The sequence below is a fragment of the Sminthopsis crassicaudata genome, chromosome 4 (assembly GCF_048593235.1).
Source record: "Sminthopsis crassicaudata isolate SCR6 chromosome 4, ASM4859323v1, whole genome shotgun sequence".
In the NCBI taxonomy this organism is placed as follows: domain Eukaryota; kingdom Metazoa; phylum Chordata; class Mammalia; order Dasyuromorphia; family Dasyuridae; genus Sminthopsis; species Sminthopsis crassicaudata.
Window position 1 is genome coordinate 102,052,049 of NC_133620.1, and position 24,134 is coordinate 102,076,182.

General features: G+C 41.4%; 1 pseudogene; it reads right to left on the reverse strand.

Moving 5' to 3' along the window:
• Positions 1–11,199: 11,199 nt before the first annotated feature.
• On the reverse strand, positions 11,200–23,531 carry LOC141540635 (biotin--protein ligase pseudogene; annotated as a pseudogene).
• Positions 23,532–24,134: the final 603 nt, after the last annotated feature.

A 24,134-nucleotide genomic window follows, 5' to 3' on the forward strand; every position in this document is an offset into this window, starting at 1 on the left:
CAACCATTCTTCCCAAGCTGCATTTTGAATTCTCTGCCTATGACTACCCTGTCTTTCCTTTCCTTTTTCAGTTCCAAGGTTGTGTTCTCTTTCCCCCTTCAGAATTGGGTAAGCTTTTTGAGGAGAGGGACTATCTTTTTGCTTCTGTTTGTATCCCTAGTGCTTTGCATAGTGCCTGCCACATGGTAGGGGCTTAATAAATGCTTGTTGATTTAAAGGCAGAAATTGTATGATTTGGGGGCTTCTATCCCAAGCACTTAACACAGGGGTTAAACACTGTGCCAGTAGATTCTTAATAAATGCTTTCTTGATGGGTGAATGAAATGCACAATCATTTGTGACTCATTACTATGTTTCAGATAATGTTGTGGGCATTGAGAATATGACAACAAACACGAAAATGAAACAGTTACTCCTTTTTTTTAATAATACTTTTTATTGAACACATATATGCAGGGGTGATTTTGCAGCATTGACAATTGCCTAACCTTTTGTTCCAACTTTCCCCTCCTTCTCCCCACTCCCTCCCCCAGATGTCAGGTTGACCAATACATGTTACATATGTGAAATTCAAGTATAAGTTAAACACGATATATGTCTCCATGTCCAAAGAGTTGTTTTGCTGTCCAAGAAGAATCGGAATTTGAAACAGTGTACAATTAGCCTGTGAAGGATACCCAAAATGCAGGCGGACAGAAATAGAGGGATCGGGAATTCTGTGTAGTGACTCGTAGTCATCTCCCAGAGTTCTTTCGCTGGATGTAGCTGGTTCAGTTCATTACTGCTCTAATGGGACTGATTTGGTTCATCTCATTTTGAAGATGGCCACGTCCATGAGAATTGATCATCATATAGCATTGTTGTTGAACTATATGATATTCATTCAACTTTTGTAGTAAATTTCAATATATGAACTACATTGGCCAAGACATTTACTATAAAGTAGTGATTTTCCACTATATCTTTGACCTCTACTCACATATATTAAATTTCTTTAGCCACTTAAGTATAACAAATGCAAATAAGGAAAGCACCATCTCTGAAAGATTATTTATAATTCTTCTCTTAATAAAGAAATAAAAACAAAGGTTTTTTTCTGTATTTTGTGTGGCTTTTATTTATTTATTTGTTTGTTTGTTTGTTTGTTTTCAAAATATCTCCTTGGTTGAGTCAAAAGGATATTACCATCCCACATAACTGAGCAATGACTCAAGAAGGGGGGCTGATATTTTTTCCCTTTTCAAAGGGAGCTATAATGAGGGGTTGACTATTGTGAAACACCTAAATTTCCCTGTCTTGTTGGCATAAAAGAGCTCCAGGTATCAACATACACCAAGTTCCGTCTAAGAAGGGAAAGGCAGGCGACTCTTCTGAAAAAGAGAGAAATCCCTAGTAAACAAAAAGTAACTAAAAGGCATGAGAAAAATCATTAAGGGAAAAAAACCTCAAGCCTCCCCAATCCCAAACAGAACTTTCTGATGAATGGTAGGAAAGAGCTAAGAAATAAAGCAGGAATGTATTTGCAAGTGGCTATGCACTTTTGCCTGAAATGAAACTCACTTCGATATGGCCCACTCTGCTCTCTTGCTCAGGACAGTTGAATTAATTCTTGGGGATGATGAGGTTTTTCAGCATGTCCAAAGAGTTGCCGTCTGGATGCACAGTCATAACATCCCCTCCTTCTCGATGGACTTGAAGGAAGCCAGAATCGTCAATCCCAACAATCCATACCAGTGGGCCCTCGTCGTTTCCCAGACGGACTTGCTGACCGCTGTGTATCCAGTATTTGTAATAGAGAGGAAGAATGGCATTAGGTCCTTTGTCCTGAAAGGCATCCAGTAGGCTCTCCAGCACAGTTATTGTTCTTGCCACCAGATAATCCACACGTAACAGACTGAGGTTTTGGTTGTGTTTCTTATTATATTCTATGATGAGATCATTGAGGCAAAGAGTAGGGTGACTGTTATTCACATTAACTCCACAGCCAATAAGAATATGACAAGTTGATCCCATAAGCGTTGAGTTGACCAACACTCCCCCAAGCTTCATTTGATCACTGTAGTAGATATCATTGGGCCACTTGACTCTTAAATTGATGTCCTGATAGTCAGGAATGGATCGAACTGCCTCCACCACTGCCAAAGACATCAAGTGTTGAACAAATGGGATTCTCTGACCCAGATGAGAATCTAGGGGGATGTGGAGGTGTAAGGTGGAAAGAGAACATCCCACAGGACTAAGCCAGACATTGCCATCACGACCTTTTCCTTGAGTTTGCTGGGCTGCAATCGCTACTAAACCCAGGTGTGGTGGCACCTCAACCATCAAGCCGTCCAGAAGATCCATTGTGGATGAAGTCACTTCAGCAAACAGAATGATCTTTCCCAGTTGCTTTGTGTGCAAATGTTTTTGATAGAGCTCCAGGTGAAAATGTTCTGGGGCAAAATCCTCTGTGGCAGTGATAACTGGCATATGAGATGGGGTCACTTCCAATTCTGGTGGATGGGATGAAACAAACTGAAGGGTCAGCTTGCTGAATTGCATTACTCCTTCGGGTCCCACATTTCTTGCCAGCCACTGCATAAAAGAAGTTCGGACTTCCTCATCAGCTGTGAGCAAATAGAGAGGAGTCAGGGGAGGAATTTTCTTTAATTCACACCTTAGGCCAAGGACCCTCAGGATCTCCTTCAGGACTTCCAATCGGGTGAAATGGCTTGATTTCAGCAAATTAAAGGCAGCTGGAGCTTCTATCAAAGTGCTGGGAGACATTTCCAAGTGCACCTGACAGAGAATTGCTTCTCCTCCGTTTGTTCCACAAGGCAGGTGAACAATCATCCTGTCTCGATGCACGTTTTCTAAGTAACCCTCTAGCTGTCCAGGATGGGTAGGCAGCTGTCCAGGGCCTTCTTCAAATAGGATCCCACTTGTCACTACATTCAGTTTCATTTCACTGTCATCAGCCTTGGAAAAAACCAATGTCTGGATGCTCTTCTTCAGTTCCTCTTTGCTTTTCAGCTGTAGGCCACCAAACGTGAAGGAGGAAGATAGCCCCAAAACCTTCCCACCTTGGGACAGGTACAAGATGAACTTTTGGGAAACTGCTTCAGAAATAGGCTCTTCTGTGGCAATGATCAACAATAAACAGTGATGCAGCCATGGATGGCTGAGCACATTTTTCTCCTTCAGCTGGGAGATGACATAACAATCAGTGTCAATACAATCCTTCAGAAGGGAATGGAGCTGCTGGAATCTCTGCTGTCCTTTCTGAGAGTCAGAGCCCACAAAGAGTAAAATGTTCGGTGGCTTCTCGGGAATATTGACTCTTCTCCTTCGTCCAGGTTGGCAAGTTGGCTTAACACTGCCTTCTTGGCTGCTGCTGAAACCATGAGGAAGATCTGCAAGGTCTTCTGCAGATGCCAATCTGACAGCTTCAGTGGTGCTGCTTTCTAGTCCCAAACACTCCAGGCAGCTTGAAAGATGGAAGTGATGGTATTCATCCAATCCAGCTCCTTTTCCCCATGCATTGGTGGCTTCTTGCTGACAAGCATTGCCTTTCTTCCGACGATACTCCTCCTTTTGAATCTTTTGGTCATCCCTGTCTCTCAAAGGCTCCAACATTTCTGCTTTGATGTGAAACTCCTCCACTTCTGTGATGTGGGATACTGTCCGTGGCTGTAGTTCTTTTAGCACCGAGGCCTGCAGAGGCACAGAAGCAATGTTTTGGGGTGCCAAACCACTATCCAATTGGAGTCTGTTTTCCATGAATGCAGTGTGATGAAATGATCTCTACTTGCTTCAGCAACTAGCTTCTAAGGCTCACCGGGTCTTCAGGCTAATGGCAAACAAGAGTCTGCCCACTTTCCTGCAAGCAGGAGTGAAAGTCCAGATCTTTGATTTTGTCTTTCAAAGTCCTGAATCTTTTCCTGGGCCCTGTGAGCTTTACTAGAGGCCTTTCTCTGTCCTTGGTTCCCAAGAGCTCGCTTGGAGTGTGTCCGAATCCAAAGATTTGTCCTCCAGCCTCTAGCCAGCTTCAGCCTGTCAATGTCCTCCCAGTGTGTCCAGCCAGCCCCAAAGTACAAGTCGGAATAGATCAGACTCCAAGAGGGTGGGATTGTGGGTTTCCTGGTCCAGTGAATCTCCCCACTGAATCCTGCTCTGAATCTCCTGGAGCTTCCAGTGGGCTTGTCCTTTTATAGGCTCTTTGAAAGGTGTGAACTCTTAAAGGGGGGGGAGGTGTGAACTTGTAAAGGGGGGAAAGTGTGAACTCTAAACTAGAGAACAGCTAAGTACCATGCTAATAACCCTGTTACCACTTTGTCAGAACCCTAACACTGCCCCAATGATTTTGCTCTGACTCTCTAATTCAGGGGTTCTCAAACCACTGAGGATGTTTATGAGGTCCTCCAGATTGTGTTCAATGGACTGAGGGGGCGGAGACAGAGTGTGAGTTTTTGTTTGTACTATAGTCCTGCCCTCCAACAGTGTGAGGGACAGTGAACTGGCCCCCTATTTGAAAGTTTGAGGCCCACTGGGTCTAATTCATCTGTACCTTTGTTATTGCCCATGCCAGAAAAGTTCTTACTCCTCCCTTCTGCTCTAGCTCCTTTCCAGTATCATCTTCTTCAAGAGGTCCTTTCTGAAGCCCTCAGTTGTTTGTACTCTCCTCCTTCCCTAGTATGGTGCTTTAATCTTCTATGTGTCTTTTCTTTGCTTCTCTGTGAACATTAGTCCTTAGTTCTCTTATGGAGATGGAATTGGGCCATTCTCTGAGTCCATTTAGAGAAAGGATCTCAGATCAACCATTCTTCCCAAGCTGCATTTTGAATTCTCTGCCTATGACTACCCTGTCTTTCCTTTCCTTTTTCAGTTCCAAGTTTGTGTTCTCTTTCCCCCCTCAGAATTGGGTAAGCTTTTTGAGGAGAGGGACTATCTTTTTGCTTCTGTTTGTATCCCTAGTGCTTTGCATAGTGCCTGCCACATGGTAGGGGCTTAATAAATGCTTGTTGATTTAAAGGCAGAAATTCTATGATTTGGGGGCTTCTATCCCAAGCACTTAACACAGGGGTTAAACACTGTGCCAGTAGATTCTTAATAAATGCTTTCTTGATGGGTGAATGAAATGCACAATCATTTGTGACTCATTACTATGTTTCAGATAATGTTGTGGGCATTGAGAATATGACAACAAACACGAAAATGAAACAGTTACTCCTTTTTTTTAATAATACTTTTTATTGAACACATATATGCAGGGGTGATTTTGCAGCATTGACAATTGCCGAACCTTTTGTTCCAACTTTCCCCTCCTTCTCCCCACTCCCTCCCCCAGATGTCAGGTTGACCAATACATGTTACATATGTGAAATTCAAGTATAAGTTAAACACGATATATGTCTCCATGTCCAAAGAGTTGTTTTGCTGTCCAAGAAGAATCGGAATTTGAAACAGTGTACAATTAGCCTGTGAAGGATACCCAAAATGCAGGCGGACAGAAATAGAGGGATCGGGAATTCTGTGTAGTGACTCGTAGTCATCTCCCAGAGTTCTTTCGCTAGATGTAGCTGGTTCAGTTCATTACTGCTCTAATGGGACTGATTTGGTTCATCTCATTTTGAAGATGGCCACGTCCATGAGAATTGATCATCATATAGCATTGTTGTTGAACTATATGATATTCATTCAACTTTTGTAGTAAATTTCAATATATGAACTACATTGGCCAAGACATTTACTATAAAGTAGTGATTTTCCACTATATCTTTGACCTCTACTCACATATATTAAATTTCTTTAGCCACTTAAGTATAACAAATGCAAATAAGGTAAGCACCATCTCTGAAAGATTATTTATAATTCTTCTCTTAATGAAGAAATAAAAACAAAGGTTTTTTTCTGTATTTTGTGTGGCTTTTATTTATTTATTTGTTTGTTTGTTTGTTTGTTTTCAAAATATCTCCTTGGTTGAGTCAAAAGGATATTACCATCCCACATAACTGAGCAATGACTCAAGAAGGGGGGCTGATATTTTTTCCCTTTTCAAAGGGAGCTATAATGAGGGGTTGACTATTGTGAAACACCTAAATTTCCCTGTCTTGTTGGCATAAAAGAGCTCCAGGTATCAACATACACCAAGTTCCGTCTAAGAAGGGAAAGGCAGGTGACTCTTCTGAAAAAGAGAGAAATCCCTAGTAAACAAAAAGTAACTAAAAGGCATGAGAAAAATCATTAAGGGAAAAAAACCTCAAGCCTCCCCAATCCCAAACAGAACTTTCTGATGAATGGTAGGAAAGAGCTAAGAAATAAAGCAGGAATGTATTTGCAAGTGGCTATGCACTTTTGCCTGAAATGAAACTCACTTCGATATGGCCCACTCTGCCCTCTTGCTCATGACAGTTGAATTAATTCTTGGGGATGATGAGGTTTTTCAGCATGTCCAAAGAGTTGCCGTCTGGATGCACAGTCATAACATCCCCTCCTTCTCGATGGACTTGAAGGAAGCCAGAATCGTCAATCCCAACAATCCATACCAGTGGGCCCTCGTCGTTTCCCAGACGGACTTGCTGACCGCTGTGTATCCAGTATTTGTAATAGAGAGGAAGAATGGCATTAGGTCCTTTGTCCTGAAAGGCATCCAGTAGGCTCTCCAGCACAGTTATTGTTCTTGCCACAAGATAATCCACACGTAACAGACTGAGGTTTTGGTTGTGTTTCTTATTATATTCTATGATGAGATCATTGAGGCAAAGAGTAGGGTGACTGTTATTCACATTAACTCCACAGCCAATAAGAATATGACAAGTTGATCCCATAAGCGTTGAGTTGACCAACACTCCCCCAAGCTTCATTTGATCACTGTAGTAGATATCATTGGGCCACTTGACTCTTAAATTGATGTCCTGATAGTCAGGAATGGATCGAACTGCCTCCACCACTGCCAAAGACATCAAGTGTTGAACAAATGGGACTCTCTGACCCAGATGAGAATCTAGGGGGATGTGGAGGTGTAAGGTGGAAAGAGAACATCCCACAGGACTAAGCCAGACATTGCCATCACGACCTTTTCCTTGAGTTTGCTGGGCTGCAATCGCTACTAAACCCAGGTGTGGTGGCACCTCAACCATCAAGCCGTCCAGAAGATCCATTGTGGATGAAGTCACTTCAGCAAACAGAATGATCTTTCCCAGTTGCTTTGTGTGCAAATGTTTTTGATAGAGCTCCAGGTGAAAATGTTCTGGGGCAAAATCCTCTGTGGCAGTGATAACTGGCATATGAGATGGGGTCACTTCCAATTCTGGTGGATGGGATGAAACAAACTGAAGGGTCAGCTTGCTGAATTGCATTACTCCTTCGGGTCCCACATTTCTTGCCAGCCACTGCATAAAAGAAGTTCGGACTTCTTCATCAGCTGTGAGCAAATAGAGAGGAGTCAGGGGAGGAATTTTCTTTAATTCACACCTTAGGCCAAGGACCCTCAGGATCTCCTTCAGGACTTCCAATCGGGTGAAATGGCTTGATTTCAGCAAATTAAAGGCAGCTGGAGCTTCTATCAAAGTGCTGGGAGACATTTCCAAGTGCACCTGACAGAGAATTGCTTCTCCTCCGTTTGTTCCACAAGGCAGGTGAACAATCATCCTGTCTCGATGCACGTTTTCTAAGTAACCCTCTAGCTGTCCAGGATGGGTAGGCAGCTGTCCAGGGCCTTCTTCAAATAGGATCCCACTTGTCACTACATTCAGTTTCATTTCACTGTCATCAGCCTTGGAAAAAACCAATGTCTGGATGCTCTTCTTCAGTTCCTCTTTGCTTTTCAGCTGTAGGCCACCAAACGTGAAGGAGGAAGATAGCCCCAAAACCTTCCCACCTTGGGACAGGTACAAGATGAACTTTTGGGAAACTGCTTCAGAAATAGGCTCTTCTGTGGCAATGATCAACAATAAACAGTGATGCAGCCATGGATGGCTGAGCACATTTTTCTCCTTCAGCTGGGAGATGACATAACAATCAGTGTCAATACAATCCTTCAGAAGGGAATGGAGCTGCTGGAATCTCTGCTGTCCTTTCTGAGAGTCAGAGCCCACAAAGAGTAAAATGTTCGGTGGCTTCTCGGGAATATTGACTCTTCTCCTTCGTCCAGGTTGGCAAGTTGGCTTAACACTGCCTTCTTGGCTGCTGCTGAAACCATGAGGAAGATCTGCAAGGTCTTCTGCAGATGCCAATCTGACAGCTTCAGTGGTGCTGCTTTCTAGTCCCAAACACTCCAGGCAGCTTGAAAGATGGAAGTGATGGTATTCATCCAATCCAGCTCCTTTTCCCCATGCATTGGTGGCTTCTTGCTGACAAGCATTGCCTTTCTTCCGACGATACTCCTCCTTTTGAATCTTTTGGTCATCCCTGTCTCTCAAAGGCTCCAACATTTCTGCTTTGATGTGAAACTCCTCCACTTCTGTGATGTGGGATACTGTCCGTGGCTGTAGTTCTTTTAGCACCGAGGCCTGCAGAGGCACAGAAGCAATGTTTTGGGGTGCCAAACCACTATCCAATTGGAGTCTGTTTTCCATGAATGCAGTGTGATGAAATGATCTCTACTTGCTTCAGCAACTAGCTTCTAAGGCTCACCGGGTCTTCAGGCTAATGGCAAACAAGAGTCTGCCCACTTTCCTGCAAGCAGGAGTGAAAGTCCAGATCTTTGATTTTGTCTTTCAAAGTCCTGAATCTTTTCCTGGGCCCTGTGAGCTTTACTAGAGGCCTTTCTCTGTCCTTGGTTCCCAAGAGCTCGCTTGGAGTGTGTCCGAATCCAAAGATTTGTCCTCCAGCCTCTAGCCAGCTTCAGCCTGTCAATGTCCTCCCAGTGTGTCCAGCCAGCCCCAAAGTACAAGTCGGAATAGATCAGACTCCAAGAGGGTGGGATTGTGGGTTTCCTGGTCCAGTGAATCTCCCCACTGAATCCTGCTCTGAATCTCCTGGAGCTTCCAGTGGGCTTGTCCTTTTATAGGCTCTTTGAAAGGTGTGAACTCTTAAAGGGGGGGGAGGTGTGAACTTGTAAAGGGGGGAAAGTGTGAACTCTAAACTAGAGAACAGCTAAGTACCATGCTAATAACCCTGTTACCACTTTGTCAGAACCCTAACACTGCCCCAATGATTTTGCTCTGACTCTCTAATTCAGGGGTTCTCAAACCCACTGAGGATGTTTATGAGGTCCTCCAGATTGTGTTCAATGGACTGAGGGGGCGGAGACAGAGTGTGAGTTTTTGTTTGTACTATAGTCCTGCCCTCCAACAGTGTGAGGGACAGTGAACTGGCCCCCTATTTGAAAGTTTGAGGCCCACTGGGTCTAATTCATCTGTACCTTTGTTATTTATTGCCCATGCCAGAAAAGTTCTTACTCCTCCCTTCTGCTCTAGCTCCTTTCCAGTATCATCTTCTTCAAGAGGTCCTTTCTGAAGCCCTCAGTTGTTTGTACTCTCCTCCTTCCCTAGTATGGTGCTTTAATCTTCTATGTGTCTTTTCTTTGCTTCTCTGTGAACATTAGTCCTTAGTTCTCTTATGGAGATGGAATTGGGCCATTCTCTGAGTCCATTTAGAGAAAGGATCTCAGATCAACCATTCTTCCCAAGCTGCATTTTGAATTCTCTGCCTATGACTACCCTGTCTTTCCTTTCCTTTTTCAGTTCCAAGTTTGTGTTCTCTTTCCCCCCTCAGAATTGGGTAAGCTTTTTGAGGAGAGGGACTATCTTTTTGCTTCTGTTTGTATCCCTAGTGCTTTGCATAGTGCCTGCCACATGGTAGGGGCTTAATAAATGCTTGTTGATTTAAAGGCAGAAATTGTATGATTTGGGGGCTTCTATCCCAAGCACTTAACACAGGGGTTAAACACTGTGCCAGTAGATTCTTAATAAATGCTTTCTTGATGGGTGAATGAAATGCACAATCATTTGTGACTCATTACTATGTTTCAGATAATGTTGTGGGCATTGAGAATATGACAACAAACACGAAAATGAAACAGTTACTCCTTTTTTTTAATAATACTTTTTATTGAACACATATATGCAGGGGTGATTTTGCAGCATTGACAATTGCCGAACCTTTTGTTCCAACTTTCCCCTCCTTCTCCCCACTCCCTCCCCCAGATGTCAGGTTGACCAATACATGTTACATATGTGAAATTCAAGTATAAGTTAAACACGATATATGTCTCCATGTCCAAAGAGTTGTTTTGCTGTCCAAGAAGAATCGGAATTTGAAACAGTGTACAATTAGCCTGTGAAGGATACCCAAAATGCAGGCGGACAGAAATAGAGGGATCGGGAATTCTGTGTAGTGACTCGTAGTCATCTCCCAGAGTTCTTTCGCTGGATGTAGCTGGTTCAGTTCATTACTGCTCTAATGGGACTGATTTGGTTCATCTCATTTTGAAGATGGCCACGTCCATGAGAATTGATCATCATATAGCATTGTTGTTGAACTATATGATATTCATTCAACTTTTGTAGTAAATTTCAATATATGAACTACATTGGCCAAGACATTTACTATAAAGTAGTGATTTTCCACTATATCTTTGACCTCTACTCACATATATTAAATTTCTTTAGCCACTTAAGTATAACAAATGCAAATAAGGAAAGCACCATCTCTGAAAGATTATTTATAATTCTTCTCTTAATAAAGAAATAAAAACAAAGGTTTTTTTCTGTATTTTGTGTGGCTTTTATTTATTTATTTGTTTGTTTGTTTGTTTGTTTTCAAAATATCTCCTTGGTTGAGTCAAAAGGATATTACCATCCCACATAACTGAGCAATGACTCAAGAAGGGGGGCTGATATTTTTTCCCTTTTCAAAGGGAGCTATAATGAGGGGTTGACTATTGTGAAACACCTAAATTTCCCTGTCTTGTTGGCATAAAAGAGCTCCAGGTATCAACATACACCAAGTTCCGTCTAAGAAGGGAAAGGCAGGCGACTCTTCTGAAAAAGAGAGAAATCCCTAGTAAACAAAAAGTAACTAAAAGGCATGAGAAAAATCATTAAGGGAAAAAAACCTCAAGCCTCCCCAATCCCAAACAGAACTTTCTGATGAATGGTAGGAAAGAGCTAAGAAATAAAGCAGGAATGTATTTGCAAGTGGCTATGCACTTTTGCCTGAAATGAAACTCACTTCGATATGGCCCACTCTGCTCTCTTGCTCAGGACAGTTGAATTAATTCTTGGGGATGATGAGGTTTTTCAGCATGTCCAAAGAGTTGCCGTCTGGATGCACAGTCATAACATCCCCTCCTTCTCGATGGACTTGAAGGAAGCCAGAATCGTCAATCCCAACAATCCATCCCAGTGGGCCCTCGTCGTTTCCCAGACGGACTTGCTGACCGCTGTGTATCCAGTATTTGTAATAGAGAGGAAGAATGGCATTAGGTCCTTTGTCCTGAAAGGCATCCAGTAGGCTCTCCAGCACAGTTATTGTTCTTGCCACAAGATAATCCACACGTAACAGACTGAGGTTTTGGTTGTGTTTCTTATTATATTCTATGATGAGATCATTGAGGCAAAGAGTAGGGTGACTGTTATTCACATTAACTCCACAGCCAATAAGAATATGACAAGTTGATCCCATAAGCGTTGAGTTGACCAACACTCCCCCAAGCTTCATTTGATCACTGTAGTAGATATCATTGGGCCACTTGACTCTTAAATTGATGTCCTGATAGTCAGGAATGGATCGAACTGCCTCCACCACTGCCAAAGACATCAAGTGTTGAACAAATGGGATTCTCTGACCCAGATGAGAATCTAGGGGGATGTGGAGGTGTAAGGTGGAAAGAGAACATCCCACAGGACTAAGCCAGACATTGCCATCACGACCTTTTCCTTGAGTTTGCTGGGCTGCAATCGCTACTAAACCCAGGTGTGGTGGCACCTCAACCATCAAGCCGTCCAGAAGATCCATTGTGGATGAAGTCACTTCAGCAAACAGAATGATCTTTCCCAGTTGCTTTGTGTGCAAATGTTTTTGATAGAGCTCCAGGTGAAAATGTTCTGGGGCAAAATCCTCTGTGGCAGTGATAACTGGCATATGAGATGGGGTCACTTCCAATTCTGGTGGATGGGATGAAACAAACTGAAGGGTCAGCTTGCTGAATTGCATTACTCCTTCGGGTCCCACATTTCTTGCCAGCCACTGCATAAAAGAAGTTCGGACTTCCTCATCAGCTGTGAGCAAATAGAGAGGAGTCAGGGGAGGAATTTTCTTTAATTCACACCTTAGGCCAAGGACCCTCAGGATCTCCTTCAGGACTTCCAATCGGGTGAAATGGCTTGATTTCAGCAAATTAAAGGCAGCTGGAGCTTCTATCAAAGTGCTGGGAGACATTTCCAAGTGCACCTGACAGAGAATTGCTTCTCCTCCGTTTGTTCCACAAGGCAGGTGAACAATCATCCTGTCTCGATGCACGTTTTCTAAGTAACCCTCTAGCTGTCCAGGATGGCTAGGCAGCTGTCCAGGGCCTTCTTCAAATAGGATCCCACTTGTCACTACATTCAGTTTCATTTCACTGTCATCAGCCTTGGAAAAAACCAATGTCTGGATGCTCTTCTTCAGTTCCTCTTTGCTTTTCAGCTGTAGGCCACCAAACGTGAAGGAGGAAGATAGCCCCAAAACCTTCCCACCTTGGGACAGGTACAAGATGAACTTTTGGGAAACTGCTTCAGAAATAGGCTCTTCTGTGGCAATGATCAACAATAAACAGTGGGGGGGCGGAGCCAAGATGGCGGAGAAGAAACACACGACTCAGTGAACGTCCTCACTCCCTCACAACCAATTAGATAAATTAAGTCTCAAAATTAGCTCAGGACTGATAGATACCACAAGGACTGGAAGCACGACTTACCAGCTGAAGAGAATCTGGAGTTTCAACAGGAAAGGTCAGTTCTCAGGGGAGGAATAAGAAAGACCAGCACAGACGGTGGGGTAGGGGCACACTGCGCCCATTGCGCTGGGAGGGGCTCTGGGATCAGAGAAGCCACTGAGGTAAAGGAATCTGGCACAGGCTGTTAGCTCTTCTCTGCTAATTATTTAGCAGTTCAGAAGAGAAAGCCAAAATATTTTAAAACTCAGATTAGATTCCCCCCCCCACTCACCCTGGGGGTGACTCAGCAGAGAATCGGCACCAGGGGGTGTGGCCTCAGCTACCTCCTGAGAATAGTTAAGAGACTGACAAGTGGGTGGATACGGCCCAAGGCAACACACACTGCCTAGCTTAGCTGGAGGGAGTGGAACTCAGCTCCAGGAAGTCCCAGAGAAGCGGAACCTTTGAACTAGGGACCGCGGTTTCTGGCAGACACTTCCAGTTTGAGCGCAGGGGCTTCTTACGTCACCTGCTGCAGATACCCACTCCCCACCCGGACACATAGACTGGGCTTCTTGCTGTCTTCACTATTCTACGCCCTCGAAGCACAGCAGTGCTAATCACCTCTGAGGCACTCCCAGGGAGGGGGTGGGGAACTCTCTCCCAGAGCTCTCTCTTAGCGCGGGCGCAGGGGCCGCTGCATCCATCCGGTCTGGGAGGAAGCTGGTAAAGAAGTAAATAATTTCCTACCCCAGGGACAGACCCCAAAAGATTTTTTTAAGTATGAGCAAAAAAGCTAGAAAAACCATAGATTCCTTCTATACAGAGAAAGAGCGGGTATCCAACCCCGAGGAAGTTAACAGCAAAGATTCAGAAGATAACAACCTAAAGGGGAATGATTCCTGCCCCCCATCACATAACTCTCTCCTAGAAGAAGCTCTTAAGAAATTGAGGGAGATCGAAGAAAAATGGGGAAAGGAAAGAGAAGTTATGATAGAGAATAACAATGTCCTGAAATTGGAGTTGGAAAAAATAAAGAATTCACAGGAGATGCAGGGAAACAAAATTAGTGAATTAGAAAAGGTTAAAAAAACACAGGAAAGTAGGATTTCTGAATTGGAAAAGATAAAAAAGTCTCAAGAAAATAGAATTTCTGAATTGGAAAAAGAAAATAATTCTCAAAAAAAAAAAATTAGGGAAATGGAAAAAAATTCAATAGAGCAAAATAACTCATTTAAAAACGAAATTGGGCATTTACAAAAAGAACTAAAAACTGTGAAAGAAGAAAATAACTCCTTAAAAGTCAGGATGGAACAAATAGAAATGAATGATTCACAGAGAACCCAAGAATCAGTCAAACAAAACAAAAAAAATGAGAAGCTGGAGAACAACGTCAAATACTTACTGGGAAAATCTATAGACCTGGAAAATAGATCTAGGAGAGATAATCTGCGGATTATTGGACTTCCAGAAAACTATGACCAAAAAAAGAGCCTAGATTCTATTTTACAGGAAATTATCAAAGAGAACTGTCCAGAGATAATAGAAACAGAAGGGAAAGTAGATGTGGAAAGAATTCATCGAACTCCTTCTGAAATAGACCCTAAAAAAAGAACACCACGGAATATTGTGGCTAAGCTGCAGAATTACCACACAAAGGAGAAAATCCTGCAAGCAGCTAGAAAAAAACAATTTAAATACCAAGGTGCCACAATAAGGGTCACCCAAGATCTGGCTGCCTCCACATTAAAAGATAGAAGGGCCTGGAACCTGATATTCCGTAAGGCAAAAGATCAAGGACTGCAACCAAGAATGAACTACCCAGCTAAGTTTAGCATCTTTTTCCATGGAAGAAGATGGTCATTCAATGAAACAGAGGAATTCTATATGTTTCTAAGAAAAAAACCAGACTTAAACAAAAAATTTGATCTACATCCACAAGACTGAAGAGAAACAGAAAAAGGTACACAGAACCCTTGAGAACTGTAACTCTGTTGTGGGTATATAAAAAATACTCAAGGATAATTTGATTTTACTGATATAAAAGAAAAAAAGGGGGGTGTAATAAAGGGAAGGAGGTCGGTTCAGAAAAAGGGGAAGGAGTGATAAAAAGAGGGAAACTACATCCCAGGAAGAGACATAGAAAATACACCATATCTGAGGGAACTTAGTGAGGGGGAGAATCATTGTGTGAATCTTACTCTCATCAGAAGAGGCTCAAAGAGTAAATAATTAACATATTTGTTTTTCAGAGAATTTTCTCTCACCTCATTAAAAGGGGGGAGAGGAAAAGGGAAAAGGAAAAGGAGAATAAGTGAAGGGACTTGGAGGGAGGGGGGAGGGATCCAAAAAAAAAAGAGGGAGGGTTGTGCGGCACAAGGGGGGTCTGTAAATTAAATATCGGGGAGGGGGATCAGGGGGGTCAAGGGAAAAAAGCATAAGCTGGGGATAATACGATGGCAGGAAATACAGAATTAGTAATTTTAACTGTAAATGTAAATGGGATGAACGATCCCATCAAACGGAGACGGATAGTAGATTGGATCAAAAAGCAGAACCCTACAATATGTTGCCTACAGGAAACACACTTAAAGCAGGGAGATACATACAGAGTAAAGGTAAAAGGTTGGAACAGAGCCTATTATGCTTCAGGTAAAGCCAAAAAAGCAGGGGTAGCTATCCTTATCTCAGATCAAGCAAAAGCAGAAGTAGATCTTGTTAAAAAAGATAAGGAAGGAAACTATATCCTGCTGAAAGGTAGCATAAATAATGAAGCCATATCAATACTAAACATATATGCACCAAGTGGTATAGCATCTAACTTTCTAAAGGAAAAGTTAGGAGAACTGCAAGAAGAAATAGACAGTAAAACTATAATAGTGGGAGATCTCAACCTTGCACTCTCAGATTTAGACAAATCAAACCACAAAACAAACAAGAAAGAAATTAAAAAAGTAAATAGAATATTAGAAAAACTAGGTATGATAGACCTTTGGAGAAAACTGAATGGCAATAAGAAGGAATATACTTTCTTCTCAGCAGTTCATGGATCCTATACAAAAATTGACCATATACTAGGACATAAAGATCTCAAAATTAAATGTAGGAAGGCAGAAATAATAAATGCCTTCTTCTCAGATCACAATGCAATAAAAGCTACATTCAGTAAAAAGTTAGGGGTAAATAGACCAAAAAGTAATTGGAAACTGAATAATCTCATCTTAAAGAATGACTGGGTGAAAGAGCAAATTATAGAAACAATTAATAATTTCACCCAAGATAATGATAATGATGAGACATCATATCAAAATCTTTGGGATGCAGCTAAAGCAGTAATAAGGGGAAATTTTATATCTTTAGAGGCTTATTTGAAGAAAATTGAGAAAGAGAAGATTAACGAATTGGGCTTACAACTTAAAAGGCTAGAAAAAGACCAAATTGTAAACCCCCAACCAAAAATTAAACTCGAAATACAAAAATTAAAAGAAGAAATCAATAAAATTGAAAGTAAAAAAACTATTGAATTAATAAATAAAACCAAGAGTTGGTTTTATGAAAAAGCCAATAAAATAGATAAACCTTTGGTAAATTTGATCAAAAAAAAGAAAGAGGAAAATCAAATTGATAGTCTTACAAATGAAAAGGGGGATCTTTCCACCAATGAAGAGGAAATTAGAGAAATCATAAGGAGTTACTTTGCCCAACTTTATGCCAATAAATTTGATAACTTAAGTGAAATGGATGACTTCCTCCAAAAATATAGGCTCCCTAGATTAACAGAGGAGGAGATAAATTGCTTAAATAGTCCCATTTCAGAAAAAGAAATAGAACAAGCTATTAATCAACTCCCCAGAAAAAAATCCCCAGGGCCAGATGGATTCACATGTGAATTCTACCAAACATTTAAAGAACAATTAGCCCCAATGTTATATAAATTATTTGAAAAAATAGGGGATGAAGGAGTCCTACCAAATTCCTTTTATGACACAGACATGGTACTGATACCTAAACCTGGTAGATCGAAAACTGAGAAAGAAAATTATAGACCAATCTCCTTAATGAATATTGATGCTAAAATCTTAAATAAGATATTAGCAAAAAGACTTCAGAAAATTATCTCCAAGATAATACACTATGATCAAGTAGGATTTATTCCAGGAATGCAGGGCTGGTTTAATATTAGGAAAACTATTAATATAATTGACCATATTAATAATCAAATTAATAAGAACCATATGATCATCTCAATAGATGCAGAAAAAGCATTTGACAAAATCCAACATCCATTCCTACTAAAAACTCTTGAGAGTATAGGAATAAATGGATTATTCCTTAGAATAATCAGGAGTATATATTTAAGACCGTCAGTAAGCATAATATGCAATAGAAATAAATTGCAACCTTTCCCAGTAAGATCAGGAGTGAAATAAGGTTGCCCACTATCACCATTACTATTCAATATAGTACTAGAAACGCTAGCCTCAGCAATAAGAGCCGAGAAAGAGATTCAAGGAATTAGAGTAGGAAATGAGGAAATTAAACTATCACTTTTTGCAGATGACATGATGGTATACTTAGAGAACCCCAAAGACTCTGCTAAAAAGCTACTAGAAATAATTCAAAATTTCAGCAAAGTGGCAGGATACAAAATAAATCCACATAAATCCTCGGCATTTTTATATATCACTAACAAAATGCAACAGCAAGAGATACAAAGAGAAATTCCATTCCAAACAAATGTTGAGAGTATAAAATATTTGGGAATCCATCTACCAAAGAAAAGTCAGGAATTATATGAGAAAAATTACAAAACACTTGCCACAAAAATAAAATCAGATTTAAATAATTGGAAAGACATTCAGTGCTCTTGGATAGGCCGAGCGAATATAATAAAGATGACAATACTCCCCAAACTAATCTATTTATTTAGTGCTATACCAATCAGACTCCCAAGAAACTATTTCAATGACCTAGAAAAAATAACAACAAAATTCATATGGAAGAATAAAAGGTCGAGAATTGCAAGGGAACTAATGAAAAAAAACTCAGAGGAAGGTGGTCTAAGTGTACCTGATCTAAAGCTATATTATATAGCAGCAGTCACCAAAACCATTTGGTATTGGCTAAGAAATAGACCGGTAGATCAGTGGAACAGATTAGATACAAAGGACAAAAAAGGGTACATCTATAGCAATCTAATCTTTGACAAACCCAAAGATTCCAACATTAGGGATAAAAATTCATTATTCGGAAAAAACTGTTGGGAAAACTGGAAATTAGTATGGCAGAAATTAGATATGGATCCACACTTAACACCATATACCAAGATAAGATCAAAATGGGTCCATGATTTAGGCATAAAGAGGGAGATAATAAATAGATTAGAGGAACAGAGGATAATCTACCTCTCAGACTTGTGGAGGAGGAAGGAATTTATGACCAGAGGAGAACTAGAGATCATTATTGATCACAAAATAGAAGATTTTGATTACATCAAACTAAAAAGTTTCTGTACAAATAATACTAATGCAAACAAGATTAGAAGGGAAGTAACAAATTGGGAAAATATTTTTAAAAACAAAGGTTCTGACAAAGGTCTCATTTCCAAAATATATAGAGAACTGACCATAATTTATAAGAAACCGAACCATTCTCCAATTGATAAATGGTCAAAGGATATGAACAGACAATTCTCAGAGGAAGAAATTGAAACTATATCCACTCACATGAAAGAGTGTTCCAAATCACTACTGATCAGAGAAATGCAAATTAAGACCACTCTGAGATACCACTACACACCTGTCAGATTGGCTAAGATGACAGGAACAAATAATGACAAATGTTGGAGGGGATGTGGGGAAATTGGGACACTGATACATTGCTGGTGGAGTTGTGAAAGAATCCAGCCATTCTGGAGAGCAATCTGGAATTATGCCCAAAAAGTTATCAAACTGTGCATACCCTTTGACCCAGCAGCGCTACTACTGGGATTATATCCCAAAGAAATACTAAAGAGCGGAAAGAGACATATATGTGCCAAAATGTTTGTAGCAGCTCTTTTTGTTGTAGCTAGAAACTGGAAGATGAATGGATGTCCATCAGTTGGAGAATGGTTGGGTAAATTGTGGTATATGAAGGTTATGGAATATTATTGCTCTGTAAGAAATGACCAGCAGGAGGAATACAGAGAGGCCTGGAGAGACTTAGGTCAACTGATGCTGAGTGAAATGAGCAGAACCAGAAGATCACTGTACACTTCAACAACAATACTGTATGAGGATGTATTCTGATGGAAGTGGAAATCTTCAACATAAAGAAGATCCAACTCACTTCCAGTTGATCAATGATGGACAGAAATAACTATACCCAGAGAAGGAACACTGGGAAGCGAATGTAAATTGTTAGCACTAATATCTGTCTGCCCAGGTTGCATGTACCTTCGGATTCTAATGTTTATTGTGCAACAAGAAAATGATATTCACACACATGTATTGTACCTAGACTATATTGTAACACATGTAAAATGTATGGTATTGCCTGTCGTCGGGGGGAGGGAATAGAGGGAGGGGGGGCAATTTGGAAAAATGAATACAAGGGATAATATTATAAAATATATATATAATAATAAAAAAAAAAAAAAAAAAAAAAAAAAGAAAAAAAAAAAAGAAAAAAAAAAAAAAACAATAAACAGTGATGCAGCCATGGATGGCTGAGCACATTTTTCTCCTTCAGCTGGGAGATGACATAACAATCAGTGTCAATACAATCCTTCAGAAGGGAATGGAGCTGCTGGAATCTCTGCTGTCCTTTCTGAGAGTCAGAGCCCACAAAGAGTAAAATGTTCGGTGGCTTCTCGGGAATATTGACTCTTCTCCTTCGTCCAGGTTGGCAAGTTGGCTTAACACTGCCTTCTTGGCTGCTGCTGAAACCATGAGGAAGATCTGCAAGGTCTTCTGCAGATGCCAATCTGACAGCTTCAGTGGTGCTGCTTTCTAGTCCCAAACACTCCAGGCAGCTTGAAAGATGGAAGTGATGGTATTCATCCAATCCAGCTCCTTTTCCCCATGCATTGGTGGCTTCTTGCTGACAAGCATTGCCTTTCTTCCGACGATACTCCTCCTTTTGAATCTTTTGGTCATCCCTGTCTCTCAAAGGCTCCAACATTTCTGCTTTGATGTGAAACTCCTCCACTTCTGTGATGTGGGATACTGTCCGTGGCTGTAGTTCTTTTAGCACCAAGGCCTGCAGAGGCACAGAAGCAATGTTTTGGGGTGCCAAACCACTATCCAATTGGAGTCTGTTTTCCATGAATGCAGTGTGATGAAATGATCTCTACTTGCTTCAGCAACTAGCTTCTAAGGCTCACCGGGTCTTCAGGCTAATGGCAAACAAGAGTCTGCCCACTTTCCTGCAAGCAGGAGTGAAAGTCCAGATCTTTGATTTTGTCTTTCAAAGTCCTGAATCTTTTCCTGGGCCCTGTGAGCTTTACTAGAGGCCTTTCTCTGTCCTTGGTTCCCAAGAGCTCGCTTGGAGTGTGTCCGAATCCAAAGATTTGTCCTCCAGCCTCTAGCCAGCTTCAGCCTGTCAATGTCCTCCCAGTGTGTCCAGCCAGCCCCAAAGTACAAGTCGGAATAGATCAGACTCCAAGAGGGTGGGATTGTGGGTTTCCTGGTCCAGTGAATCTCCCCACTGAATCCTGCTCTGAATCTCCTGGAGCTTCCAGTGGGCTTGTCCTTTTATAGGCTCTTTGAAAGGTGTGAACTCTTAAAGGGGGGGGGAGGTGTGAACTTGTAAAGGGGGGAAAGTGTGAACTCTAAACTAGAGAACAGCTAAGTACCATGCTAATAACCCTGTTACCACTTTGTCAGAACCCTAACACTGCCCCAATGATTTTGCTCTGACTCTCTAATTCAGGGGTTCTCAAACCCACTGAGGATGTTTATGAGGTCCTCCAGATTGTGTTCAATGGACTGAGGGGGCGGAGACAGAGTGTGAGTTTTTGTTTGTACTATAGTCCTGCCCTCCAACAGTGTGAGGGACAGTGAACTGGCCCCCTATTTGAAAGTTTGAGGCCCACTGGGTCTAATTCATCTGTACCTTTGTTATTGCCCATGCCAGAAAAGTTCTTACTCCTCCCTTCTGCTCTAGCTCCTTTCCAGTATCATCTTCTTCAAGAGGTCCTTTCTGAAGCCCTCAGTTGTTTGTACTCTCCTCCTTCCCTAGTATGGTGCTTTAATCTTCTATGTGTCTTTTCTTTGCTTCTCTGTGAACATTAGTCCTTAGTTCTCTTATGGAGATGGAATTGGGCCATTCTCTGAGTCCATTTAGAGAAAGGATCTCAGATCAACCATTCTTCCCAAGCTGCATTTTGAATTCTCTGCCTATGACTACCCTGTCTTTCCTTTCCTTTTTCAGTTCCAAGTTTGTGTTCTCTTTCCCCCCTCAGAATTGGGTAAGCTTTTTGAGGAGAGGGACTATCTTTTTGCTTCTGTTTGTATCCCTAGTGCTTTGCATAGTGCCTGCCACATGGTAGGGGCTTAATAAATGCTTGTTGATTTAAAGGCAGAAATTCTATGATTTGGGGGCTTCTATCCCAAGCACTTAACACAGGGGTTAAACACTGTGCCAGTAGATTCTTAATAAATGCTTTCTTGATGGGTGAATGAAATGCACAATCATTTGTGACTCATTACTATGTTTCAGATAATGTTGTGGGCATTGAGAATATGACAACAAACACGAAAATGAAACAGTTACTCCTTTTTTTTAATAATACTTTTTATTGAACACATATATGCAGGGGTGATTTTGCAGCATTGACAATTGCCGAACCTTTTGTTCCAACTTTCCCCTCCTTCTCCCCACTCCCTCCCCCAGATGTCAGGTTGACCAATACATGTTACATATGTGAAATTCAAGTATAAGTTAAACACGATATATGTCTCCATGTCCAAAGAGTTGTTTTGCTGTCCAAGAAGAATCGGAATTTGAAACAGTGTACAATTAGCCTGTGAAGGATACCCAAAATGCAGGAGGACAGAAATAGAGGGATCGGGAATTCTGTGTAGTGACTCGTAGTCATCTCCCAGAGTTCTTTCGCTGGATGTAGCTGGTTCAGTTCATTACTGCTCTAATGGGACTGATTTGGTTCATCTCATTTTGAAGATGGCCACGTCCATGAGAATTGATCATCATATAGCATTGTTGTTGAACTATATGATATTCATTCAACTTTTGTAGTAAATTTCAATATATGAACTACATTGGCCAAGACATTTACTATAAAGTAGTGATTTTCCACTATATCTTTGACCTCTACTCACATATATTAAATTTCTTTAGCCACTTAAGTATAACAAATGCAAATAAGGAAAGCACCATCTCTGAAAGATTATTTATAATTCTTCTCTTAATAAAGAAATAAAAACAAAGGTTTTTTTCTGTATTTTGTGTGGCTTTTATTTATTTATTTGTTTGTTTGTTTGTTTGTTTTCAAAATATCCCTTGGTTGAGTCAATAAGGATATTACCATCCCACATAACTGAGCAATGACTCAAGAAGGGGGGCTGATATTTTTTCCCTTTTCAAAGGGAGCTATAATGAGGGGTTGACTATTGTGAAACACCTAAATTTCCCTGTCTTGTTGGCATAAAAGAGCTCCAGGTATCAACATACACCAAGTTCCGTCTAAGAAGGGAAAGGCAGGTGACTCTTCTGAAAAAGAGAGAAATCCCTAGTAAACAAAAAGTAACTAAAAGGCATGAGAAAAATCATTAAGGGAAAAAAACCTCAAGCATCCCCAATCCCAAACAGAACTTTCTGATGAATGGTAGGAAAGAGCTAAGAAATAAAGCAGGAATGTATTTGCAAGTGGCTATGCACTTTTGCCTGAAATGAAACTCACTTCGATATGGCCCACTCTGCTCTCTTGCTCAGGACAGTTGAATTAATTCTTGGGGATGATGAGGTTTTTCAGCATGTCCAAAGAGTTGCCGTCTGGATGCACAGTCATAACATCCCCTCCTTCTCGATGGACTTGAAGGAAGCCAGAATCGTCAATCCCAACAATCCATCCCAGTGGGCCCTCGTCGTTTCCCAGACGGACTTGCTGACCGCTGTGTATCCAGTATTTGTAATAGAGAGGAAGAATGGCAGTAGGTCCTTTGTCCTGAAAGGCATCCAGTAGGCTCTCCAGCACAGTTATTGTTCTTGCCACCAGATAATCCACACGTAACAGACTGAGGTTTTGGTTGTGTTTCTTATTATATTCTATGATGAGATCATTGAGGCAAAGAGTAGGGTGACTGTTATTCACATTAACTCCACAGCCAATAAGAATATGACAAGTTGATCCCATAAGCGTTGAGTTGACCAACACTCCCCCAAGCTTCATTTGATCACTGTAGTAGATATCATTGGGCCACTTGACTCTTAAATTGATGTCCTGATAGTCAGGAATGGATCGAACTGCCTCCACCACTGCCAAAGACATCAAGTGTTGAACAAATGGGATTCTCTGACCCAGATGAGAATCTAGGGGGATGTGGAGGTGTAAGGTGGAAAGAGAACATCCCACAGGACTAAGCCAGACATTGCCATCACGACCTTTTCCTTGAGTTTGCTGGGCTGCAATCGCTACTAAACCCAGGTGTGGTGGCACCTCAACCATCAAGCCGTCCAGAAGATCCATTGTGGATGAAGTCACTTCAGCAAACAGAATGATCTTTCCCAGTTGCTTTGTGTGCAAATGTTTTTGATAGAGCTCCAGGTGAAAATGTTCTGGGGCAAAATCCTCTGTGGCAGTGATAACTGGCATATGAGATGGGGTCACTTCCAATTCTGGTGGATGGGATGAAACAAACTGAAGGGTCAGCTTGCTGAATTGCATTACTCCTTCGGGTCCCACATTTCTTGCCAGCCACTGCATAAAAGAAGTTCGGACTTCCTCATCAGCTGTGAGCAAATAGAGAGGAGTCAGGGGAGGAATTTTCTTTAATTCACACCTTAGGCCAAGGACCCTCAGGATCTCCTTCAGGACTTCCAATCGGGTGAAATGGCTTGATTTCAGCAAATTAAAGGCAGCTGGAGCTTCTATCAAAGTGCTGGGAGACATTTCCAAGTGCACCTGACAGAGAATTGCTTCTCCTCCGTTTGTTCCACAAGGCAGGTGAACAATCATCCTGTCTCGATGCACGTTTTCTAAGTAACCCTCTAGCTGTCCAGGATGGCTAGGCAGCTGTCCAGGGCCTTCTTCAAATAGGATCCCACTTGTCACTACATTCAGTTTCATTTC